This window comes from Magnolia sinica, chromosome 1 (genome assembly GCF_029962835.1).
Source record: "Magnolia sinica isolate HGM2019 chromosome 1, MsV1, whole genome shotgun sequence".
Classification (NCBI taxonomy): Eukaryota; Viridiplantae; Streptophyta; class Magnoliopsida; order Magnoliales; family Magnoliaceae; genus Magnolia; species Magnolia sinica.
In genome coordinates, this window is record NC_080573.1 from 1,235,204 (window position 1) to 1,244,286 (window position 9,083).

Genomic DNA, 9,083 nt, shown 5'->3' on the forward strand with positions numbered 1-9,083 from the left:
GCAAACAAGATCAGTGTTTGCATTGCTTTTATAAAATCACAGGCTGAGTTCGGGCTCGTTACGGTTGTCATGGGCCGAGCTTGGACCTGATTTTAAGGTCCACAAGATCGGCAGGAGAGAAAAACACAACATAAAAAATGGGTCATATTTGATTTAGTAATAGGGGCGAAACCATGTAAAGGAAAAAAAACGCTCTTACGAAGATTTTATTGGTAAAAAGTAGAAAAAGAACCAAAATTGAAGCTGATGCCATGCAATGCAACCGACATCAGGAGATTGCTGCGGGGCATCCAACTAAGTGTTGTATATAATGTCACTTCAGCCTATGTTGGTGTTATTGTGATCAAAAATGAACGTGGTGGCCCAGTTAAAAGCCAAGTACAACCTATTCCTCCAACTGAGGATATGTGTCAGGTATGCGGAATACCAAATCAGCCAGCTGATAAATCCTGCATGCAAAATGCCCTTTGCATCCTGTAAGTGAAAGGCAAAAGAGAGATTTGAATCTAGTGCTAAATTATATAGTTGAATGTGAAGAAATCTCAGAAAAAATCTACAATATGATACGTCACAATACCAGAAATCTGTATTCTAAATTATAACTCAAAAAAGAAAATGCATTCTATTATGAGTGACTGATGCACTTTCATGGTTGTTAGTGTATTGTGGTTCCCAATCCGATCGGACGGTTAGTGGAACCAGCCTCCTTTTTCAATAGCTTTATGAATTAAAAAAATACTAATTGTGAATAAAAATAAACAATAACTTATTATAAATTAATTAAGTATTGTATATGTATGTAAATTAATAATCCTAGACACAAGAATGCAATTATCAGGAACACACTCTACCATTGAACTAATAGATATTATAATTAGATGCAAGCTAAGTCCAGGTATGGGTAGGCATACACTCACACCCAATGTAATTACTAATTGGGCTCACTTTAATACCCAAACCTGTGTTGTTAAGTCCAGGTATAGGTAGGCATATGCCAACACCCATTGCAATTATTAATCGGGCTTACTTTAATATACAAACCCGCCTCGTTACGTCCAAGTATAAGTAGGCATACGCCAACACCCATTACAATTATTAATCGGGCTTACTTTAATACCCAAACCCGCATCAGCATCCAATTAAATACATCGATACCTGGTCTGTGTCAAGCCGAGCTCGGATACCCTCTTTGAGCGACCAGCCCATTACCAACCCTACCACATACATTCTATAAGTTCACATGGGTGGTCGACTTGAGCAAAAAATAAAAGGTGCCACACTCCAATGTGTGGGTCTACGGCCTATACAGATTTATCAAAGTGTGCATGGACACCTCTTCATCCATTCTCACTTAAGTTTAGGTCCATCTTGGTATAATGGCATAAAGTTAATAAATTAAGTTATGGTCAGATTTTACAATGAATTTCTGACCATGTTCTTTATAAGATTCTCCATAAGGTTCTCTTATTTTTTTGAGCTTGGGCCATCAAAGGAACTTATATGGAGGTATAGGCAACAACTTATTTTATTCCAAGACAACTCATAATATTTATATCAGTGTTTTAAATAGGAAATTAATAACGTGCAGTATAGTGTTCACCCCTTTAAAGGGTGATGCGTAAGCTACTTAGTGTGAGGCATAAGCTACACACTACTAGATTTTTAATCAAGGTTATATTTGGTTGTACCAATTCATGATATTTTGTACCAAAAATAGAGTAATTAATAATGAAAGTTAACAAATTTTTATGATATTCGATGCAACCAAATGCAATATAAATTAATAATAATAGTAGTGGTTAAGTATAAAGGAAAAGAAAAATCAACATAACTCAATATTATTTTTACTAAAAGTATTGAAAAGATTTAACTTTATATATATATATATATATATATATATATATATATATATATATATATTGAAAATAGAAAAATGTACCAAATCATTGAAAACATTAATTAATCTTAATGTTGTAGTGAAAAATAACTTGTTACGTAAGCTATGTAACGTGTAGCGTAGTCTATGTAATGTGTAGCATATGCAAATGATCATGTAGCGTAGGTTACATGCGACTAAAGCTATTTTCATGAGCTATGTATCATAAGTGCTAAACTATACTACATAGTGTTAGCTACACACTACATAGTATATGTATAGATATTTAAAACACTGGTTCATATTCCTTTATTATGCATTTATACAAACTTCATTCAATAGCTAACTTATTTGTACTGTAGTTTTCGTTTCATTTCTAAAACTATCACAACTCAACAGTTGTAGTTTGTACTTATTTTTGTTGTTATAATGATAAGGTATATTAATTGGATTAGAGTAAAAAAATAAAATAAAAATTAAAAATAAAATAAAGAGTTAATTACCTTGCTTTGGCGTAGATCGACCAATGCTTTATAACGCCCCACAGATGCTATGCTTCTGAGGTGTTTGTAGACAAAAGGATCTCCTAGAGGAATGTCTTTGGCACTGAAAGCTTTGCCTCCATTCTGCTTTCCAATCTTACGGAAAAGCTCTGTTAGGTACTTGCCTTTCCTCTCTTAGACCTGTGCAAAGGGCATGAGCTATTATATAAAGGAACTATCACAAGAAACAGACTAAGCTAGTTTTTAGAAGTAAGCCCAAATAGATATGTGGCTGAATGTGTTGGTTATTTTGTTTTGGACTGAGAGAGAGCAATTGACATCATTTTATCATTTTTATTGTTTCTCATTGTCAAATATCGTACTAAGAACAAAGAAAATAAGAAGATGCTTCAACACAACAAAGGGAGCCAACCTAAGCTAGAACTGGAAGAACTTGTTTCTCTGTCTTTTCAAGAAAACCAGCACAATCTCCAAGTGCAAACACAATTTCTACAGAAGGAATCCACAATCACTCATTAACACCGATTCTATATCAAACTGTGACAAGTATAATTAAAGCGATGCACATGGGAAAAATTAATAAACAAGAAAGAGTATAAAGAATGCAGATGAAAAATATAGTCAATAGACTGTTTTGCTACAATACCTTCCGCTAAGAGACTTGGGAAGACCTAGTGATTTCACAAACTGCGACGGGTTGACGCCTGTAGACCAGACTAGTAGACCATAGGGAACATTGGTCCCATCGTTGAGAACTATCTTCTTTTGTGCAAGATTACCTTGGTCAAATGCTTGGTTGCATATTGTCTCAGTCCTACATCAAATGATGACAATATTTCATTCACCTATTCAAGAACAAAGTAAAAGGTTTTATCTAATGATTTCACATCTTTCTTATTTCTCCATTCATTGCATAAAGGAGTAGAAAAGATACAAAACATACCTCTATAAGGGTGACACAAATGTGTTCCTTAACATGAGAATACCGTTCACGTACATCGTTTATGATGAAATCACTTAGTTCGCCACTGAACTCAACACCTGTGGGGCCACTTCTAATGACAACGCAGTGTAAGAGGCATTTCTTTTCTTCTTCTGATATGCCTGTAGACAACAAAGTGAGTTCCAACTCTACATGTCTGTGTAAGAAAAGTGAGTTTTGACTTTTTAGGTTTCTATGAGAAGAATGAAGTTGAAAACTTTTGCCATCCTTTAACAAAAAAAAAAAATATATAAAATCTAGTGAATTTGTGTTGATGATGAATATAAGGTTGGATATTGTGTCAAAGTTGATATTTTTATGGTGTCGAGGAGACAAAAGGTGTAGGGATGCATTATCACAAACTATTCTCTTTATAATAGTCAAGATGAGTAGATCATCATACAAAATGCTTTCATAAGCTTCTATAATAACTCTAGATTCATCAAAGTAGTTTGCTCCATTATAAAATATCAAGTAGTACAAAACAACATTTTCCTTCGTGAAAAGCTTGACCTTGACAAACCTAATTCACTTTCACTTTTGTTCCATTCATTAATAACGTTAAAAGGTATTGTTAAATAAATATTAACTTAGCAAGTATAGCATATAAAACATGCATAAATGAAAACAGGTAGAATCTACAATTACTAGTAGATAACAATCTCAAAACTAGAAAAAGAGGACACTCGAGGATTCTGTTCTGATAAGCTCATCTACTTGCACTCACCAAAGCAAACAATAGTTTTAGAAAAACATAACAGTACCAATTACCAAAACCATTTAAGATGTAGCTCCTAAACAGTGGCCTTGTTAGATAAACAGAGCAACTGCCACAGAGAACTAAACCTTAATGAGTAAAAACAAAGGGACTATAACCATAGGAAGCTCATCTGCCTGGGGGTTCTTAATTGACCGCAAACATAGTGAAATCTACCACAATTCTTTACCTTCGGTTGACAGTTTATTTCATTTATGTGAGTGAGCAAACCAATTGAAGAGCCTTATGAGGACAATGAAAATTCGTTCCCAACCAATACTGAACAATTTAATTATTCATTTTTATGCAAGGCTAGTTAGGCTGCTCAGTTGAACTGAATACCAATAGTTTAACTATATAGAATCAATGACCAAAATGGAGGTCAGATTCCATAATGACCAAGAGGCGTGACTCAGTTCATGAACAACATCTTGAAAATAACCACGTTATTGAGGGGTCAACCGTTCATAGCCACAAAGTTCAAAATGGATTATTGAATTATAAAACACGAAATCCATGATGGTCACTAAAAACTTAAATCTTCATATTCCAACCTCTACATACTCCATTTCTGATACATCTCCAATGTTACAGGTTCGTGGTTCTTAGCTTGAATATAGACAGATTAAATAGCTTTCTAACGGGGCATCATCAATGGTAGAAAAGTAGAACAGTCTAGACTTCTAGATATGTTAGTCAGTCATCTAAACAAATAAAATTCCTACAGTATCAATTCATTGTAATCCATCAGTAGCGAGAGAAGCAACATAACTCACCAGGATTTTCAGAGAGCATTAGATTCAAAAAGAGCTTCCTTTGTATTTCTTGAGCATGTGGTACGTCACGGAGAAAAAGTGCATGTTCCTTCACTCCATTGCTGTTGAAAGTTAACGGATCAGCCCCGGCTGCAATGACTAGCTTATCATATGCCACCATAAAGCGATAAGGATCATGAGGGAGTCCATTATTGCTAATTATCTCACAATAAACCTGATTCAAAATAAATGAAATCAGAATAGTTTCTTATTATTCCACCCTCAGAAAGGGACACAAGATTAAGGGAGAAAGAAAAGGAATTATAAAGTGCTCGATCAATGTGGACCATTTGATAGATTAGTCTTTTTCCATAAAGAAGGCTCTGATCATCGAAAAGGAGATAGCGGGGGGACCGATCATCCTTTAGGGGACCATTGATGAACAACTTAAATTATCGAAAGTAACCCCATTTCCAGACAATGCTTCTATGGATGCATGAACGCATGTATGCAATGAATGAATGGCAAAAACAATTCAAGAGTAGTTTTGCTATGTATGCATGCATGAAACAGAGATGAGTATACTCACTTCATGTTTGTCCATGTCGATTTCTTTATAAGAGGCTAGGTAGAAGTAAGAATTGGAAGAACCTGCCAATGCAGGTTGTATCCGATTGACTGGCTCGACGACCGACCAGAATTCAAGCGTTCCAACTCAAGTAGACATGAGTAGAGGAGTGAAAACCATGAGATTCAATCAAATTTAAATTGATCATAGAGTCAGCCCCCTATCTAACCTGATTATTTATCAGACCCCAAGATCAGGAACCCGACCCCCCATGAGGGACATCCAACATTTTGGAAGGTACTTATAGGAAAACATTGTTGCATAATGAGAGGAATAGACTTATTTTTGAATTCTGATTCTTTGGGTATTATTGGATAGACTTCGGTCTTGTAGAAATATTATGGTTCTAAATTAAAGATGTTTGTGGGATATAGAGGAGGGTGAGAAATAAGTTGGAAAGAGTAATTATCTTGCTATCCTGGATTGGTATCAACTAATGTACTTGCAAATGTTTGAGGGGTAGAAGAGGAAGAAGAGGCTAAAGAAGGATTTGGTGAAAAAGGAATGGTAAATCTTAATATTCAAGAAATCATTTTATCTCCAACACCTTATTTAGCTAGACGTTTTAAAAGTAAATGGTGGAAACAATTTATGTTAGACAGACTTTTAAAATCTACTCTTCAATTTTTTTTTCAAAACAATCCTCATCTTTCAAAATCTCAATCAATCTCTACCCAAGATCAATAGTTCTTAGTTTCAAAGATTTCAATACAAGCAAAGTTAGCAGCAGTAAAGACAAAAGCCGAATATATGACGATATTAAATGAAGCAGCATCAGCATTAAGACCAGAAAAATATTTTAAAGTTTCAAGTACTCATTATTTGCAACAAAATAAAGATGATTGTTATGGAATAGATTTTATACCACAATTATAATTGTAACATCACATTAGTAGTTAATTACAAAAGTAATATTTTAACGGATCTTCCAAGAATATTTTAGAGATGTCAACTCCACAAGAAGACAAACTGACAAGATTACTGTAGCCGTCACTTTACCATGTCAGCTCCACAAGAAGACAAACTGACAACATTACTATAGCAATCTACTGTAGCAGCTACTATAGCAGTATGAAACTATTATAGCATCGGCAAAAAAACAAGCATAGTTCCATTCAAGCACCTTCCAAGAAGCTTCCCAACTTTAACCAAGCTTAAATCCACAACACCTTCCAAGAAGTTTCTGAATTTCAATCAAGTTAAAATTCGTAGTCTTTATAAGGCTCTTTCCTCCATAGAAGGGATGCACTCAATCACTCGATCATGCAGTTCTTACTCAATCATCTAGCCTCTTCTAACCCAATTCCTGTAAAACCAGTATAACACTGCGTCATGTACTTCCACCAGCTTGTAATTTCTTTTTAGTTTGTAAGTACTTTATTTACAATCGTTGTATTTTGCTTTGTAATCTTTTTATTAAGACAAGTTTTATTATTCAAAGTTTTATAATGTCTCTCTATATTCCTTTCAACTGTCCAGATTTAATCAAATTTAAATTTATCGAGTAACTTATTTCGGTTTGCGAGATATTCCTGTTTTAACGTTTTAACTATCACACCCCAAACTCGGAAACTGGGCTCACAAAATTTCCAATCGCCGTATCTGGCACCGACAGCCTCCGTAGTACCCCATTCTCGGCTCTCAGCACCTATACACCAGGTTCCGATCCTGGGATGCTAGAAGGAGGATTTCAAATCATCAGTTCAATTATAATGAGCATAACAAACGCATAACCCACGAACAATAACCACAAGAACACCATCACAAAATTCACTATGATCAAAAACTTTAAGTACAATGCGTCTGAAAGGAAATACAAGATAATGTGAATAGCAAAAACTCCAAAGGCTCGACCGCACACTCCTGCTGCTGATATGCTACGGCTGCGACCTGACGTCACCTGCACGCATCAATTGTGCATAAGCTTATAGAAAGCTTAGAGGGTGATGTAAGTGTGTACGCAATATGAGCGTGCTCAGGATGCAAGGTCAGAAAAATGTGGGATCATGATGATGAACACATGTATGCAATCAGCCATACCAAGGCCATGCTATGCAGAATGCAAGTCAAGCATGTCAATCCTCATCCGCATATCAATGCAGCTCCTCACTAGAGCATCAAATAGTACGGTTCTCAGTATGGATAATCACCGGGGTCAAGTACACTCTACGCCAGCTTGCCGCCCCTATCCGGACACACAACTGGGAGGGTGGAAGAGACCTCACTATACGCCTGCCAATATCGGGCCTGGCTCGTCGATAGCGGACTGATTCCTCAAGATGGTCAAACTCAACCTAGAAATTGCTCCCTCACTCAGGCGGGTAAGGTCACACCCCTTTCCAACTGACCACGACATAGTGGGAGACGCAACCTACTGGTATATGGCCCTCGCGTGCTCGTGTATCCACTCGGTCTCGATGTTGGAGTCATCCTCTAGTACCATTGGGTTTAGGGATTTTCACCCAGTGACATCTATGGCGTCCATATGCTAGAACCAAATATTTTCGGTATCCAATCCTGCCATCCACGATGTGTCTGTGGAGGCTATGGCCCTGATGTCGCTAGGGCATACAGTAACTACAATCACATAAATGCAAGTGCATGAGTCACACTATCAGTCATGCAACAGTCCTGCGTGTACCATGCACTTATATGGGGCAACTCCGCCTATCAGGGAGCCCATAAACCATCTACCCGAAGCCATGTGCAATGATTAATCAATCCTTACATCAGGCATACATATGATGTGTATGATCATGAATCATGAATCTATATTAAGCATGTTATGTGGTGATGGGCTCTGATCAAAACGAATATGGGCCTAGACGGACTATATGCTACAGGTATGGGCCTATTAATGGGCCCTAGGGAGAGAGTGACAATGTGGACATTTAATCAACATCATCCTTACAATGTGGACATCAAACCATCATTTCTCCCAAGGTATAGCCCATTATAAAATCAATATATATACCATGGTGGAATCACACTACAATGGGCCTTAAGTACGTCCTATTGGACCTTGACCCATGGGCCTCCAGTACATCAAATGGGCCTCATAATATGGACCTAATATAAATCAAGGTGGGCCTCAACAAGGACCACCAATACATCAAGATGGGCCTCAACAATGGGCCTTAAATTATCTCCAAAATGGTTAGACAGTTGGATGAAACACATGCATCATGATGGAGCCCACACTAATGGAAGGTGTGGATTACAATACATACATAGGTGGGTTCTAAGTAGGACTCACCATAATGATTATTCTTCACCCAGCCTAGGGCTCAACATAATGTTTATTTTCCACCCAACTTAGGGCCCAACATAATGTTTATTTTCCACCCAACTGTTCATAAAGCCACATGGACCAAGGGAGGGCCCACTGTAATATTTATTTGCAATCCAATCTATTCATAAGGTCACGTGGACCTTGGATAGGGCCCACTGTGATGTTTGTCTACCATACAACCTGTTCATGAGGTCACGTGGACCTTGGGCCCACCGTGATATTTATCTGTCATCCAATCTGTTTATAAGGTCACGTGGACCAGGGCCCACTGTAATGTTCATTTGCCATTC

General features: G+C 36.9%; 1 pseudogene; it reads right to left on the bottom strand.

Annotated features, from left to right (window-relative positions):
* Positions 1–318: 318 nt before the first annotated feature.
* LOC131232287 (internal alternative NAD(P)H-ubiquinone oxidoreductase A2, mitochondrial-like) lies at positions 319–5,739 on the bottom strand (annotated as a pseudogene).
* Positions 5,740–9,083: the final 3,344 nt, after the last annotated feature.